This window comes from Nycticebus coucang, chromosome 13, assembly GCF_027406575.1.
Source record: "Nycticebus coucang isolate mNycCou1 chromosome 13, mNycCou1.pri, whole genome shotgun sequence".
Taxonomy (NCBI): Eukaryota; Metazoa; Chordata; class Mammalia; order Primates; family Lorisidae; genus Nycticebus; species Nycticebus coucang.
The window spans coordinates 7,194,390-7,210,498 of record NC_069792.1 but is presented as its reverse complement, the minus strand read 5'-3'; the positions used below and the strand labels follow the sequence as shown (position 1 = coordinate 7,210,498).

The window sequence follows — 16,109 nt, the reverse complement described above, 5'->3', positions numbered from 1 at the left end:
AATCTGTCTTAATAATTATGATTTAAAATGCAACAGAATTTCATTAAATCTGCCTGTTAATTCTCAAACTTCTACAACCTCAGCTCATGAAAAGTTAGAGCTGAGAAATCTATTAATGTTTTTTGTTACACACAGTCATTATTTATCACACAGTCATTATTCTTATCAATATGCCCATAACTATCTATGACAGATCAAATGGACAAGTACATTAGACTCATAAAAGCAGCAAGGCAAAGTACGTCTGATAATGTGGCCTGAGCTTAAATGTATGTATGTGCATAGTCAACGAACTTTATCAGCAATGAGCGATCCTACACTTTCAATCAACAGTTCAGTACCTCAATAAAACAGGATAAACTGTTGGTGCGTGATGTATCTGGGGCCATCCAATCACTACTCCAGAGACACTGGAATTCAGGGTAAGAACGTGGTTTATCTGGTGGGTAAATCTGGGGGCGGGAGGTGCCTTCAGGAAAGTGGGGCAGGCATCTGAGTTTTATGTTAAAGCTTTGATAGTCTTCCAGGGGTCCTCAAACTGCGGCCCGTGGGCCACATGAGGCGGGAGCTTTCATGGTGTTTGACACATGTCATTACATTTTTATTTTTTTCTTTTTCTTTTTTGAGACAGAGTCTCACTTGTCAACCTCGGTAGAGTGCCGTGGCGTAACAGCTCACAGCAACATCAAACTTTTGGGCTTCAGCGGTTCTCTTGCCTCAGCCTCTGAGTAGCTGGGACTACAAGTGCCTGCCACAAAGCCTGGCTGTTTTTAGAGACAGGGTCTTGCTCTTGCTCAGGAACCTGTGAGCTCAGGCAATCCACCCATCTCGGCCTCCCTGTGAGCTCAGGCAATCCACCCATCTCGGCCTCCCTGTGAGCTCAGGCAATCCACCCATCTCGGCCTCCCTGTGAACTCAGGCAATCCACCCATCTTGGCCTCCCAGAGTGCTAGGACTTACAGGCATGAGCCACCGCGCCCAGTCCTCATTACGTTTTTCTTGAACGTTTGAAATACCCTGCGGCATCCCTATGACTTCACTGCGGGACCCTGGTATGCCTCAGCACACAGCTCCTCAAACTTATGGCACATCTTGGCCATCTTCATTTTTAAGAAAATAACTTTGGATTCAGTCATGACCTGGGGTTTTCTTTTAACTCCTAGAATGAATTTAAAAGGGCGTTCTAGTCCACTTCTAGTATCCTGACGCTGTACAGAGGCGCCACTTGGTAAGTCACTGCCGCTTTGGCTTCAAGCTGGGTCCAAAGAATGGTTTCCAGTCCACATTCTGCCTTATTTCTTATGTGTTTAAAATTTTGTCCCAGGTTTCAATCCTTGCCTGGCTTTTAACCATCACACTTTACTCTAAGCTGGTGGTTCTCAACCTTCCTAATGCTGCAACCCTTTAATATAGTTCCTGTGGGTCACGACCCACAGGTTGAGAATCGCTGCTCTAAGCTCATGAGTGTGCTGTTCCTTGAGGAAGAAGAATTTTCTGTACATTTATCTATCTTGGATTTTTTTTTTTTGAGATGGATTCTCACTTTGTTGACAGGCAGGACTCATACTCTTGGCTCAAATGATGCTCCCGCATGACCTCATGAGTAACAGGAGTTCAGCAAGTGCGTGGTGTCTGCCTGGCTATCTTGAATTCCTTTTTATTCTACCACAACCCCAACGGGATGCTATTTGTGACCCTACTATATGAGGAAACAGGCCGGCTCAAGTGCCAAGGAACAACAGAAACACCATCTATAGATGTTGCTTTTTTCCCTGTTGTGGGACAATCCAAGAGGCTACCCTAGGTACAAATGACTGGTATATTGGATTTGATTTTAACTTTCTATCACCTGTAATGTGTAAGAGCCTGGGGACTCTTCAAGGGCAGATACTGTCTATCATTCCTCTCTCTAGACCACCCACCTCCACCACCACGGCAACCACCCAGTTTCCAACTCAGCAACTGAACACCATTTGTTCAATTAAAGTGAACTTACAAATCCTAGGGCCTGTATTTTGTGGTCAACAGCCATTCTGTGAGTAACAACTTTTTTTTCTTAGCCACAATCTATTTGGTTTACAATAGGTGATTAATAAATGCGAATTCCTCAAATTGTTTTCATTTCAGATCTATAGACCATAAAAACAAGCAAAAGGACCCCCATTAACTGAAAATCTAGGATCAGTCAAGAATTTGAACTGAAAATCTCTTCCTGTAAGAAACTAATTTTCCTGACATAAAGCAGTAAAGGGCCTTAGAATGGGGAAATGGCTCCAGCCCGGGTGATCTACTTATCAACAGCCACATAAAGATCAGCAATTTACTTAATTAAACTTCATTTTCCTCTTCTGTTAAATGTAGATAATCCTCCTCCTTCCTGGTTTCTGGGAGGATTAAGTGAAATAGCGCGAGTTAAAAGCTTCTCCCGAAGCAAGCAAACAATGTGCTATTTCCCATTTTCCTTCCCTGTCCTTCAAAACAAGGAAAGCCCGATGATAGTGGCATTACCATACTTCCGTGAAGAAAGGCTCCTGGGACCTTCTGCACTAACAAAATTGTTAAACAAGAATTGTTGTGAGTGTGGATCCTTTATGAGGGTGGATTCTGCTCAGGAGTTTCCACAGCGCCCCAGCTCAGTTTTAACGCGCCCCCAGCTCCTTGCCCTCTTTCCACTTTACTGAAATATAAGTGCTCCAAATTTGAGATCTTTCCCCAGCCCACAGGGGCCTCCCCTCAATTAATCTGCTAAGTCGTTTTGCTGTAGTGACAACCCACACTCACATACACGGCAGGAAAGTACGTTGTCCTGGCAGGTATTTCTCTTTCAATTAGCAGTGACTTTTTTCCTCAGATTTTGTCACCCAAGTAAGTAGAAAATGAAGACTTCTATTTTTCAGCCTCAAGGCATGTTGAGCTGAAGAAGAGGTAACACTGTTCACTTCCCCAGGTGGACGCAGAATTAATTACAAAGTTGCCTCTGCGCGGCTTCTTGGCCTGAAGAGCCAGTCCCCAGGACTCATGCCCCGGCAGGCCAGCCTGTGTTAAGTCACCGGGCCAGTCCCCAGTGCCCTGCCTCCCCGGCCAGCCTCCTGCTGAGGAGGAAGGGGACTTGGCCTCCTGGGAGGAAGATTTGGTTTTTAAGCAGCCCCAGGAGGAGGAAGTTTCTTGTTCCAAGGGCCTGGGTTTTTCTTTCTATGGGTGTGTTTTCTCTTTCTGCAACCAGGAAGCGAAATTTGCCTAATGGTTAAACCCAAAAGGATTAGAGATTCTTTCTTCAAGAAGCCACAGTGGCCTGAGGTCTATCCCACCCCTTCATGTTAAAAATCAGCCCATTTCCAAATCACCCTGGCAGAAGGGGGGTTTCCAGACCCCCAGTAAAACCTATTCTACTACATTATTTGTATGAAGAGGACTGTATTACCAAGAGCGTTCATGTCCCTCATACTTCTCCCCCACGCTCCAAAAGTACAAATGCTAATATATATGTAATATATGTAGAATTTGTTCAATTAAAGTGAACTTGGATAGATAGATATCTATCTAAGAAAGTTAGCTCTGTATAGAACTTTTTTATATATATAAAAATTTCCTAAAAAGACAAACACACTTTCACTCCCCATCTCCTCTCTTTTTTCACCTCTTTTAAAGAAATTACTATTAATTTCAGATTCTCACACACTTACATGCTTCATATTTTGCCCCTAATTAGCCCTGAAGGCAGAGCAAGTTCTGCTTTTCTTGCAATAATTGAGATCCTCTTTCCCTCCCATTATTTCTGCATTCTCCCTTGGTAACAAACCCCAATGCATTCAACGGTACTTCCTGTCAAGAACAAGAACGTCTAACTGACGTCATTCTTGCTGCTGAAGTCCACTTCCCCGGTGTGACCTCCATGGGGCGGGGGGAGCCTCACCACAGCCCCTGCACAGCCCTTGGTGGGCACCCGGTAGAGGTGTCAGTTAGGGTCCTGCAGTTGGCTGGCCCAGTGGTCTGTTTGCCAAAGAACTCGGGCGTAGGCTGAGTCTGAATCCTGAGCTGCCAGTCAATCCCTCAGCCTCAGTTGACTCATTTGGAAAATGAGGGTATTGCCACCTGCCCCACACGGCCATCATTAGGATCAACTGAGGTAGCACCCCCAGAACCCCTGGCTCAGTCTGGGAGGCTCTGCTCAGTATCACATTTGTGTGGTGACCTGCAAATGCCTTATTATTCTTTAACAATCCCTTCTAGAGCTGTCATCCTTACTTAAACACACTTTTAGCTGCACTGGTTAGAGCACCACATTTTGTATTTCTCCTGTCAATGCAGAGAGCAATGATTTATTTATTTATTTATTTATTTTGAGACAGAGTTTCAAGCTCTCACCCTGGGTAGAGTGCTGTGGCATCACAGCTCACAGCAACCTCAAACTCTTGGGCTTAAGCAATTCTCTTGCCTCAGTCTCCCAAGTAGCTGGGACTACAGGTGCCCACCACAATGCCTGGCTATTTTTGTTGTTGTTGTTGCAGTTACATCGTTGTTTTAGCTGGCCAGGGCCGGGTTCGAACCAGCTAGCCTGGGTGTATGTGCCCGGCCCCTACCCACTGAGCTACGGGCGCCACCCGTAATGATTTTTTTTTTCCCTGAGACAGAGCCTTGCTCTGTCACCCATTAGGCTGGAGTGTAGCAACCCCATTATGGCTCACTGTAGCCTCAAACTCCTGGGCTCGAGGCAATGATTCCTAACCCTGGCTGCACACTAGAGCAGGGAGCTTTCAAGAAAAATACACATCCCACTCTGTGCCAGACCCCTGTCCGCTCACGCCAGTCTCCGAGGCTCACAGCAGACCAGGCAGGCCCCAGAGTCTGGCCCCTCAATCCCTGGCCCTGAGGCAGAGCCTCAAAGCGCATCTAACCACCATCCCCGGCTTCCACCAGGCTTGCCTTGATGATGAGTGTATCTTTTAAACCAGCAAGCCCCTCCCCAGGGACCCACCTGGGTCTGCACCAGTCCTGTGCTCCATTACTTGAATAGCAGGATCCCCTGTGTTTTCTCCTGGTTGGTTCTGCTGCCCCTCAGGGCTCTCAATCATGAGGCACCCAGCTCCAGCACCTGCCATGCTTCTTACTTTTAGCCCTTATTTATCATTTGTCTCCCCCATGGTAGGGAGCTGATGCCCTTTGTCCTTTAATAAAGTTTCTAAAGTATCTAAAAAAAAAAAAAAGAAAGAAAAATGCACATGCCCCACTCCACCCACACCACTTAAATTGGAGTCTTCTGGAGCTTAAGCCCGAGCATTGGTAGTTTTAAATGTCAGCAGGGGAAGGATACCTTCAGACTTCTCCATGCTGATAGGTGCGATAAAGAGTACAAAAGCAGGGTAACGGGAGAGAAGGGAAGGGGTGGCTGGTCCAAGGGTCTGTGTGAGCTTCCTTTGGGGCCTCCATGGAAAGAAACAACCATGCAGAGTGTCCCACTGGGACCAGACAGACAGCAGAGACAGCCTGAGCTGATACAGCGTCACTGGGAGACTCACGAGCTGCCGCCAGCCCAGACCACCCTGGGTCTTTCTCATCCCAGACTTGCTTGCTCAGCCCCTCCTTCAGTTTCGTGCAATTTTGTGTAAGACCTCAGCTTCCTTCAAATAAATTCCCCATTTTTGCTTAAGCAAGCAAGAGGAGGTTTCCATAGAAACCCAAAGAACGGGAGGGGGGAGGTGGGCAGAGGGAGGGGGATTGGTGGGATTACACCTGCGGTGCATCTTACTAGGGTATATGTGAAACTTAGTAAATGTGGAAAGTAAATGTCTTAGCACAATAACTAGGAAAATGCCAGGAAGGCTATGTTAACCAGTGTGATGGAAATGTGTCAAACGGTCTATTAAACTAGTATATGGTGCCCCATGATCACATTAATGTACACAGCTATGATTTAATAAAAAAAAAAAAAAAAGAAACCCAAAGAACTTCTACGGATACAACATATCATGAGTTTAAATTGGTCTCATGTATGCAGTTGTGTTTGCCAAACGTGGGGTTCAAATCAGGAAATTTGGGGGCGGGGGGGACTCTGTTATAGCCACTGAGTATCCCTAACATATTCCTTAACTTTTTCTGAGTCAAACAAAATACTCATCTCTTCTAGCTCTAATTCTGTGACCCTCTGGACCTGGGATCACCTTCATGTCTTGAGCATGTCATAAGATGTTGAAGCTGGGTGTGCTGTGATCCCTGCTGAGGGAGGACAGCCAGCAAGGGCCTATTTAGAGACCTCTTTTTCTTTCCTCCCTGCTAGCCTGCTACTCATCACTACGCTATCCTAGGGCGGCGCCTGTGGCTCAGTGAGTAGGGCACCGGCCCCATATGCCGAGGGTGGCGGGTTCAAACCCAGCCCCGGCCAAACTGCAACAAAAAAATAGCTGGGCGTTGTGGCGGGCGCCTGTAGTCCCAGCTGCTCGGGAGGCCGAGGCAAGAGAATCACGTAAGCGCAGGAGTTAGAGGTTGCTGTGAGCCGTGTGACGCCACGGCACTCTACCCGAGGGCAGTATAGTGAGACTCTGTCTCTACAAAAAAAAAAACTACGCTATCCTCCCCTCCCCACTCCCTGTGCACCATAAGTTATATGAAATGCTTTTAGTGTAACCAGGATATAAAAACTATTCAAAGGCTGGGCGCTGTGGCTTATGCCTGTAATCCTAGCACTTAGGAGGCCAAAGCAGGTGGATTGCTTGAGCTCATAGGTTCGAGACCAGCCTGAACCAAAGCGAGACCTCCTCTCTAAAAAAAAAAAAAAAAAAATAGCCAGGTGTTGTGGTGGGCGCCTGTAGTCCCAGCTACTTGGGAGGCTGAGGCAAGAGAATTGCTTGAGCCCAAGAGTTTGAGGTTGCTGTGAGCTATGATGCCATGGCACCCTACCGAGGGCGACAAAGTGAGACTCTGTCTCCAAAAAAAAAAAACTTTTCAAAAAGCAGTGTCAAAATACACAGTAGAATCCCCATAGCTGAACATCTCACTACATTAACCACCTCCCTAACTTAACCTCACTGTCATAGCACAGACGTGTCACATCAGTACAGCAGGCCTGGTCCCTTATGCTGATCACTACCAAGTGTTGACCAGTTTGTTACAGTCCCTTGGGTGGTCAACTTACAGAGGTTCTACTGTAATAATTCCCTCTGACCTCAGTCATCACCCCAAATAAACAGAAATTTGATGTTAAATTTTTCTGTCTGATAGGACACGCACACACAGAGCCTACGGTGGCATGTAAGTATTCTGTTTGGTGGGAAGAGCAATGTTACTGTGGGACGCAGACAGACAGAGGTCAGCTTGGGCTCTGCTCCCAGGGGTGGAGGGAGTGGCAGTCAGTATATGATGAGGGATTGATAGCTTCCTTCCCATCTGGCATAGGAATCATCATCAATGACAGGACACCCACTTAGAGCAACTGTCCCGGAGTAACAGGCTGCATCATGGCCCGCAGATGTGAAGTTCACTGCCACTGTGATCTATAGCAGCACCATGTTTCTAAATCACCCAAGGTAACATGGCAAAGTCCAGGAGACGTAGAAGGGTTTGCCTCAGAAGCACCACTTTCAAGTTAGAAAGCAGGACTATTTGACAGTATACAGTGGGAAACAGTCTCGTCAGTTCTAATTTGTGAACATTAAGAGCATATTAATACAAAACGCATTTAATATTACTCTTCAATTCTCCCTTCAAAACACATAAGTATCTTCTTTAAAATCAATAAGAAACTAGTTTCTTAGCCAATAATCAACTCAATTTTTTTTTCTGAAGACTTAGTTAACAAACGGAAGTATCACAGGAGATAATTTACCATAAAGTGGAATTACCAAATTGATTTACTCAACATGCTATATATACTAAACCTAAGATACCACCAATCTGATACCATCATGCTATTTTAAAAAATAGAAGAAAAAGGCTCGGCGCCTGTGGCTCAAGTGGCTAAGGCACCAGCCACATACACCTGAGCTGCGGGTTCAAATCCAGCCCAGGCCCGCCAAACAACAATGACGGCTGCAACCAAAAAATAGCCGGGCATTGTGGCAGGCGCCTGTAGTCCCAGCCACAGGTGGAGGCAGAGGCAGGAGAGTTGCTTGAGCCCAGGAGTTGGGAGGTTGCTGTGAGCTGTGATGCCACAGCTCTCTACCCAGGGTGACAGCTTGAGGCTCTGTCTCAAAACAAAAAATAAAAATAAAAAATAAAATAAAATAGAAGAAAAAGGGCCCAGTGTGGTGACTCATGCCTGTAATCACAGCACTCTGGAAGACCAAGCAGGTGGATTGCTTGAGCTCAGGAGTTCAATACCAGCCTGAGCAAGTGTGAGACCCCCAGCTCTATTAAAAATAGAAAAACTAGCCAGGCATAGTGGTGAGCACCTGTAGTCCTAACTACTTGGAATGCTGAAGCAAGAGGATTTCTCAAGTCCAAGAATATGAGGTTGCTGTGAGCTATGATGCCATGGCACTCTACCCAGGGCAACAGAGTGAGACTCTGTCTCACAAAGAAAAAGAAGAAGAATAGCTACTCTTTAAAATATTAAGATGCCATTAACTGAGTTCAAAGGTATTAAAATAAAAAAATACTGACCAGGCATGGTGGCTCACCCCTATAATCCTGCACTCTGGGACGCCAAGGCAGACAGACCACTTGAAGTCAGGAGTGTCAGGAGTGAGTTTACCTTGAACAAGAATGAAACGCCATCTCTAGTAAAAATAGAAAAACCAGCAGGGTGTTGTAGCAGGTGCCTGCAGTCCCAGCTACTCAGGCTGAGGCAGAAGGATCACTTGAACCCAGGAGTTTGAGGTTGCTGTGAGCTAGGCTGAACCCATGACACTCTAGCCCGGGCAAGAGAGTGAGAGACTCTGTCTAAAAATAAATAAATAAATAAATAAAAATACTCATATTTTAGAGATTGTGATGCTCATGGAATGTCCATTCTTTTTACTTTTCGAAGATCATACTCTCTGTTCTATTTTATCTTCAAAAGTTTCTTTCTTTTTCTTTCAGTGTTGCTTCATAGTCTTTTTAAGTAGGAAGGATTTAATTATTATTAAAGTAAGTTTTAATGGATTTGATTAAAAAGGAACTCTTTTTCTAATTTGATATTCAAAGTGAATAGTATTTGAAAAGCCTAGCACATGATTAGGTAATCATCTCTAATCCATGCTGAACTCGTTTTCCAATTCAAACATTGTCCTGACAGAAGTTGATAAAAGCTAACATTTAACACTATGTGCCTGGTACTTATATGGCTTATTTCATCCAATGCTAACAACAGCTGTACAGATACTATTATTATCCCCATTTAACAGATGAGAAAATTGAGGTTTGAGGAGGTAAAGTGAAATTTGGAGCTGGAGAAGACTTTAAAAGGTCATCCAGACACACAGCAACATCAGCATCTCTTGATAACATGTGAGCAATACAAATTCTCAGGCCCCAGCCCAGATCTGCAGAATCAGACTCTGGGGACAGTTGGGGAGGGGAGGGGAATATGAGTTTGAGCAAACCCTCCAGGGGATCCTAATGCCTGCTAAATCCAAAATCCACGATGATCTGACCATCCTCCTTATTTTACACACAATATGGCCAGACACATGGACATGATGAAGTGATTAAAAACAGAATTCACAGCCTTTACGATTTTAAAACTTAAAGATCCAGAACCTCAAACATTTCTTTATTGTTTGGTTATAATTTAGCAGAAATATCTATTTCCAAAAAAGTTGAATTTAATAAATATATTTAAACAAACTATAGCTAATATAATTAAGCCTGAATAGGGAGGCTTCACGATTATCTGGAATCACAGTGGGCACGTTCACAAAACATCAGGCAAAGAGCCCAAAGAGCTGCAACCCAGAAGGCAGGCAGCTTCCAGCTATAGAAGCCACAGAATTGGGCAGCTGCCACCCAGCGTGATGGAAACTGAAATAAGAAGATGGATTTTCAAAAGGAAGAACAGATAATAGATAAGGCCTTCACATAGAGTGCAGCCGTAGTTACTAACCCATGGTTAATATGATAAGCATTATAAAATGTAACTTCTGCATCTAATTAGCAAAACCATTTATCCTCTCCCAGGCTAATTGGACACTATTAAATTATCCGAATTCAAAGCAGGTGAAACCCCAGGCACACAGGCAGAGGCTCAGACCCATTTCAAGTTGAGCTGACGCTGAATCCCATTTGAAATAAATGCACCAGCATTGTTCATTTTCTACCTTTGTTTGAAACTTGGCTCTGGTGTTACAAACAAAATCAACAGAAGGGGAAGGAGAGTGAAGGGAATTGCAGCTTCCTAGGCCTTTGGATTTTACCTATCAAGTAAGTCAATCTACTGGCTATGGTTTGAAAATAGTGTTTGCGGAGAGAGACAGACATGGGCGGAAAGGACGTACAAAGAGCGTAACCAACGTGGTGATCCTGTGGTCTGGATTTCCACCAAAATTGCTGGACATGGAGGTCTCAGAGAAAGGTTGTGGACAGCGTGTGGAGGAGCTCATCACAGCAGCCTGACTCCCTGCCAGGCACCTCTGAGCTCTGGCCAAACACTTCTCACAGGAGCAAATAAGAACATTCTTTTCTTCTTTCCCTGTCACCTCAGGGGAGCATCTGCACCCTGAAGTATCGGGGTTGCCTCAGCATATTTCATGTCAAATACGAAACACTTGAGGACAGCAGCAGGGCTGGCATCCTCAGGACACAGTGTCCCCATTCCCTCAGAATTAGCCCCAGCACCCCAGTCCCCTCATCCACCCTGTGCCTCCCTCAGCACCCTCCTGGACCTCACGGGGCTGTAATAAAGCTCTCTGACCTGGCCTCCTGTCCTCGTTTCCTCTCTTGTTACCATTTGTAGTTTCTCTCTCTCTCTCTTTCATACCACCCCACCACCACCAACTCCCCACTCACCCCCATTCTCCACTCTGCATGCTGCCATTCAATTATCTTTCCCACACAACCACCCTTCTATCTCTCCCCAGTTTCCTCTCTGCAAGTCACTTCTCCACCGTAGCCTGTCTCCTGGCAGCTCACGGCCACCATTCCGACACACAGCACCCCCAAGCCTTTAACACCTCCTGCTGCCCTTGTACCTACTCGCTGCCCAGAGCCCCCACCAAGTGAGCAGTGTCAGATGACCCCTTCCGGCAGACCACACGTCTCAGAGGACTGTCCCGAGCCCCCAGACAGAACTGCTCATCTGTCTTCCACGTTCACATCCATTGCTCATTTCCTAGCTTTGTCCCCTTACCATCTTCAGCACCCAAGACACTGCCATGCACCATTAGATGCACTCACTGCACTTGGCTGAGTTATTTAATTAATAAAGCAATTAAAGTCTGGTGCAGTGGCTTGCCCCTGTAGTCCCAGCTACTTGGGAGGCTGAGGTGGGAGGATTGCTTGAGCCCGGGAGTTCAAGGCCAGCCTGAGCAACATAGTGAGATCACATTTCTAAAAATAAAATAAAGGATAAACAAAATGTTTTTCTGCTTCCTTCAGCAAGGAAAAGAAAAGGAAGAAGAGAATTTATGTGCAATTATTTATCCACTAGCCCCTCAAAAGTCTCCTCCACTTATACCTTTAACATGGTTGAAATTCAACAATCACAACTTTTATCTTTTTGCTCAAACATTTGCCCAGTGTTTTCCAGATTTGCCAATTCACAAGACCAGGGTATTTGTTAAAAACACATATTCTAGGGCCCTGCATTAGGCAGACCCCTGGGTTAGGGGTATTTGCATTTATAGCAAACAATACAGGTAACACAAGCGACACTGTGTCCCTATTAAAATGTGAGTACCTTTGGAAAGAAAGCAACCCAGCAAACTTTATTAGCTATTTATACTTTAACATAGATTATTTGGAAAAATCCTTTGCTGAAAGATTTTAAGGAAGCAGGTGGGAAAAAAGAAAAAGATCGTGTAATGTGTCCACTTTTGGTTTTTACAAAACATTTTCTGGGTATGAAACCATTTTATAGCCAACCTCTTTGTAATCAAAATACTTGTCTAATAAAAGTGCCTTCAAAAGACCACTCTCCCACAAACTATACCGCATATTTGCAACTTCAGACAAGGAGCAACATCAATTCTTCCAGTGGTTAAATGCTGATAACAGCAGACACGGATCTAATTATGGGATTTCTAATTATATAAAAAATGGAGTGGAGATAAATAAACTCTTCACACAAGGAACATTTTAAAAGAAACTATAACATTAGTCCATTTTTTAAAAAAGATACATCTTTTTAATCAGGAAATTCAATATTATAGCTATGTTTACATACCTTTTTTTCCCCTCAGCATGAACGAATTTCTTATTTGGGTTACAATTTCAAAATATACTGGAGTGCAGAGGTGGTATAGTCTACCCATGCTGTTAGATTTTATAAAGATTGTGTCAAAGACACCTTTGAGCCTGATTAATTTTCTTTCCCTGAATGCCCATGTTACCACTTTGTCACAAGCGCTGTTTTGTTTCATTTTGCCTGGCAACACAGCCTTGTAGATACAGGTGCAGTGCAAAACAGGGGCCCTGAAATACCCCTCAGTCCAATTCCTTTAAAGTACACGGACTTTTACCATCATTCCTCCTCTGCACCACAGCCTGGCTGGGGTCTACATGTTTATATGGAAGGTAGTGTGCCCCAGGCACACTGCTCTGAATTGCTTCTCTCTCCTTCCATTTGAGTGATGGGGGGTAAAGGTAGATGGCGGAACAGATGATTCCAAGCTCACTCAGAATCCAACTCCCACATCTCCACCTGGCCGTCCACCCCACCCACCTGTCATAAGACCTATTCCCATCCCAATGCACTCACAACCCATCTTCTCCTCCTCAATGAAGGGCACTACCAGGGGCCAAGTTTTTTTTTTTTTTTTTTTTTGGCCGGGGCTGGGTTTGAACCCGCCACCTCCGGCATATGGGACCGGCGCCCTACCCGCTGAGCCACAGGCGCCGCCCCAGGGGCCAAGTTTTAAGAAGTCATCTTTGATTCCTTTTTTTCTCACTTTCCAAATCTAGTTCATCAGCATAGTATTGCAACAGACATACAAAACCGATCTCCTCAGACCCCTGACACCGTCACCTAAGCAGTTGCCCAAACACTCGCAGGTCTCTGCCCCTAGACTTGCCAGCTAAACTGCAGCATGCCAGGTGCACCAGCATGTCACATAAGCAGCAAATCATGTAAACATGCTTCAAATATTGCACAAGACATACTTATGCTACAATGTTTTCATTACCTGCACCCTGTATTTTTATTTGCTTTGTCTGACAAGTCTATCCACCTCCACACAGGCAAATCTTTATTGATTAAAGCCCCTCCCACAGCGTTCTTAAGAATTTAGCAGAACCCCAACAATAATAAAATAAAATAAAAGAATTTAGCGTAAGATTTAAGTTCTTTACCTACATCTTGGGGCTTCAGGTTGGAGAAGGCTTCCTGCTGTCCTCTGCAACTTCGCTCACCCTCTGACCTCAGCCACAGAAAGCTCCTTTCCTCCCTGCAGACACCCAAGCTCTTTCCTACCTCAGGACCTTCGTACTTGCTGTTCCCTGCACCTAGAACCCTCTTCCTTCCTTGTCTTCCAGATCACAGCTTGAAGAGCTCCCTATACTAAAATACTTAAAGCAGCACCCCCCAACATGTACACATCCCCTATCCCAGCACCCAGCTCAGTGTTCCTCAGAGCTCTAAGTCCAACCCGAAAGTGTTTATTAGTATTTTGTCTTTGCACCCCACTAACAATGCATGTGCCATTAGGGCACAGCTGTGTTTTTTATGTTCATGTCCCCAGGGCACATGGAACTGAACTTGGCATCTGATAAACTCTTAATATTTATATAATGATAATGAATGAGTTTCCCATCTGTAAAATGAGAGCTCTTTAAATTCTAGCCAGTCTTTGCTTTTTTATCTTCAACTTTGTTTTTCCAACTGTCAGCTTCTCTAAACTTGCTCTGCACTAGACTCGTATTTCTTCCACCAAGCAGCGAACGCACATTCCTACCTGCTGCCCAGTAGGGCTGTGCCTCCGAGCTCAGGGTCATCAGGAAAGTCATCTCCGTCTACACACAAGGGACAGCTAAGGCCATTACTAGAGCATTTCATTGATTTTTTTTTTAATTTAGCAAAACAAAACAAAAAACATTGATGTGAAGGCTATAAAAACCTGAGGTTCTGTAAACCTAATCCGACTATGACAAGGTAAAAGTTACCACAAGACAAGCTAAAAGCAGGAACTCTTCAGCGTTAAGTAAAACACTCTTTTAGATTTAAGCTAATAGCCTTAGTGCTAAAGAAAATACATAAAATTAACGACCAAGGATGAAACACTGAACATATAGAAAATTATGTCTAAATGGGAATGTGTAAATGATGTAAACTGCTTAGCTGTCCGGGAATTGATGTTGTTACCACATATAACTAACTATTCATGGCTTTCAGGCTTAGGAGGGGGAATCTGGCTGCCTGTGCACCAGTGTGACTGGATCCGCAACTAGCATGTGATAATCCCTCCCGTGATTTTATAATCCTCCTTACTCCTGGGATCTGCTACAGTTTCTAAAAAAGTAAAAATTAAAGTTTTAGTTTAAGCTCTTAGGAGCTGCTAAGATAATGAAATGTTTGCAGTGGTCCTCCGACCTTTACATTTAGATAGACAATTTTAAGACACAGCCAGAGCCACAGGGCCAGGAGGAAGGGGAGCACCTAAGTCCCTGAGGTGGGTGTTGGAGTTCATAAACAAATTCCAGCAAAAAGGGGAAAAAAGGAGACAGAACAAACAGGCTCAACAGAAGCCAGTCATTCCAGGCTCCCAATTTCAGGATTCTCAATGCTCACAGTTTCCTTAACCATTTCACAGATACAGTTGTGCAAAATATAGGCACGTATTTTCTTGAAGGAGACCTGGAAAACAACAGGATCATTTGGCATTCAGCAGGTTTCCACGAACACTCTCCTAACACCAGGCAGTGAAAATGAGCAAGACAGTCTCTGCACTGAGAGGTCAGGGAACAGTGGGGAAAGCAGGCAATAGGTGTGAAGGCTCTGGGGACCGCAGGTGCGACGTGACACCTGTCAAAGTCCGCCTCATGTAAACACAGATTACTAAGGACCTCAGGTAGAGGTTCATGGACCTCCCTGTCTGACACTGTTTTTCGATTGCATTTTTAATTCAGGTTAAGTTTATACAAAGTATGTGGAGACAGACGGCAGTGATGCAACAATAAATGCAGATATGCTTATTGCCACACACCGTATACTTACACGTGGTTAAAATTGTAAACGAGGGGCGGCACCTGCAGCTCAAAAGGGTAGGGCGCTGGCCCCATATACCAGAGGTGGTAGGTTCAAACCTCACCCTGGCCAAAAACTGCAAAAAAATAAAAAATAAAAAAACAATAAAATTGTAAATGATACATTGCACATATTTTTGCAAGAAAAATAAATTTTGATTTTCCGTCAAAAAAATATACATCTGATGAAAAGGCATAGATCTTAACTGCTTCATGGGTCAGCTTTCTGTTTGTTTGGTTTCTTTTATTTGTCTGTTTTGAGACAGAGTCTCACTTTTCTACCCTGAGTAGAACGCTGTGGCCTAAGAGCTCAAAGCACCCTCAAACTCCTGCGCTAAGCGATTCTCTTGCCTCAGCCTCCCGAGTAATGGGACTACAGGAGTGTACCATCACCCCCAGCTAGTTTTTCTATTTTAATAGAGACGGGGTCTTGCTCTTGCTCAGGCTGGACTCAAACTAGTGAGCTCAAGTAATCTACCTGCCTTGGCCTCCCAGAGTGCTAGGATTACAGGTGGGAGGCGCCATACCTGGCCACATGAGGTCAGTTGGAGGCATGTATATACCCACGTGACCATCTCCCATCACAAGACACAAGGCCCTGCTTGGCACCTTGCAGTTCCTTGGGGCCCTTCCTTTCTAAATCACCTCCTCCCATGACCACTGTTTTTAAACTTTTTGTTGGCGAAGTGTCCCATTTTATGAATATATCAAAATGTATTGAACCGCTCTTCTGATAAAAGACATCTGAGTTGTTCCCAGGCTTTTTAGTAACATGCACAGAGCTGCCATGTATAATATTA

The 16,109-nt window shown here is 44.6% G+C and overlaps 1 protein-coding gene across 6 annotated transcripts in view; it reads right to left on the bottom strand.

Moving 5' to 3' along the window:
* Window positions 1-16,109, bottom strand: part of LYN (LYN proto-oncogene, Src family tyrosine kinase) — a 117,362-nt gene that overhangs the window by 81,624 nt on the left and 19,629 nt on the right. Inside the window, exon 1 of one of the 6 annotated variants that reach the window (XM_053558418.1) lies at window positions 2,786-3,149. The exons of 3 other annotated variants lie outside the window; for them this stretch is intronic. The gene's annotated coding sequence lies outside the window, so the exon portion shown is untranslated. Of the gene's footprint in view, window positions 1-2,781; window positions 3,150-16,109 lie in introns of those variants that run through there. 2 more of the 6 variants (XM_053558417.1, XM_053558416.1) reach the window with 2 other exon arrangements.